Below are 1,778 nucleotides of genomic sequence, written 5' to 3' on the forward strand. Positions count from 1 at the left end.
ACCTGCAGATGTGAAAGCAAAGGTGGAGTGGCCCACCTGTGACCATGACACATGAAGAGCAAGTGGCAAAAGATACACATCACACTCCACCAAGTTAAAAGATGCAAAGAATCCATGGCATGGATGATATCATGGATGGGTGGCTCCCACCTTGACTGCCTACCTTCAGACCTGTCATTAATGAGAAATGCAAACTCCTATTGGTAAAGCCAGGATAGTTGCAGAGTAGCTGGAAATTTACTAATTATATAAAACATCTCTGGAAGGATACACAAGAAACTGCAGTGATAACTGCCTCCTGGGAGAAGATATGAGTGACTTCTGGATAGGGGTGAATAAGAGACTTACTTTGCATTCAGAGTTTTTTTTATAATTTTGAATGTTGAATTGTTTACATATATGTATTCAACCAAAAAATGTTAAAATAACATCTACTAATGGGAAAAGTCAAGAGACTTTTCACGTGGGCTGGGGATGTAGCTCAGTTGGTAGAGTGCTTGCCTAGCATGCACAAGGCCCTGGGTTCAATCCCCAGCACCACCACCAAAAATGCATAAGGCCCTGGGTTCAATCCCCAGCACCACCACCAAAAAAAAAAAAAGACTTTTCATGAATTCAGTGGTTTGACAGTTACATTTTCTAGTTGGACATAATGGCTCAGGTCTGTAATTCCATTGAGAAATTCTAGCAACCCAGGAGGCTAAAGCAGGAGGTTTGATGCCAGCCTGGGCAACTTCACAAGACTCTGTCTCCAAATAAAAATTTAAAAGGGCAGGGAATATAATTCAGTAGTAAAGTGTCCCTGCATTCAATTCTCTGTACTGAAAGAAAAAAGAAAAAAAAAGTGCCTTGTATATGAACGTCATTCACCATACATATCATTGGGGAGAAAAAGGCTAAGAAACCGAAAACCACCACATTATCAACAAATTCTAATAAAATTATAAGAGCAGTAGTAATTAAAAATGGATACTAAAGAAGACCAAAGCTGGGCTCTCTGAGGAAAAGTATTTGTGACAAATTACATATTTATTCAGCACCAAGACTAAGATTCTTAACGTGCTATTTCTATTGTGTTGCTTTTTCTTGTACTGGGGATTGAACATTGCTTTGTCACTAAGCCTCAGTCCCAACCCTTTTTATTTTTTATTTTGAGTCAGGGGCTCATTTGGGGTGCAGGATGGTCTCAAACTTGCAATCCTCCTGCCACAGCCTCCCAAATCGCTGGGTTGACTGGTGTGAGGCATGGCACCTGGTTTTACCATGTTATTTCTAGGCAAAGCAAATAAAACTTCTGTTGAAAATGGAAATGACTTACTAAGGAACATATATCAAAGAAATATGTGTCTTAGAGGAACAACTGATTATTTTAGGCTATATATTGCCTGAATAGGCTTAATAATAAAGATGTTTGGTCTTCTTGAAATAAAAATACATATTTTAAAAATTCTAGTAGGAAATCCATGTCCCAAATCACAGCAAGATAAAGCAATCTAAATGTAATCTTCATAACAAAAGACAGGAAAAAAGAAATAGCAAGCAATAGAATCATAAGCAGGCCAGAATCATAAGCCAGACAATCAAAACAAAATACGTGTATGGAAACAATACTCACAAAGAAGTTTAACTCCTCTATTAAAAGACAAAGACACGCAGTTTGGGTTTTAAAAAAATATCAATCATCTACATCTTATAAGACAGATTCAAAACAAAATTATGCAAAAGCATTCGAAAGAACACAAATTATAAAACTTCATGTGTTATAAGTGTAATTGTAG

General features: G+C 37.1%; 1 non-coding gene across 1 annotated transcript; it reads left to right on the plus strand.

Annotated features, from left to right (window-relative positions):
- Window positions 1-470: 470 nt before the first annotated feature.
- Trnaa-agc (transfer RNA alanine (anticodon AGC)) lies at window positions 471-543 on the plus strand. The gene has a single exon. It is a non-coding gene; the product is annotated as a tRNA-Ala (tRNA).
- The last annotated feature ends 1,235 nt before the right edge of the window (window positions 544-1,778 follow it).

Source organism: Sciurus carolinensis, chromosome 2, assembly GCF_902686445.1.
Source record: "Sciurus carolinensis chromosome 2, mSciCar1.2, whole genome shotgun sequence".
Lineage (NCBI taxonomy): Eukaryota > Metazoa > Chordata > Mammalia > Rodentia > Sciuridae > Sciurus > Sciurus carolinensis.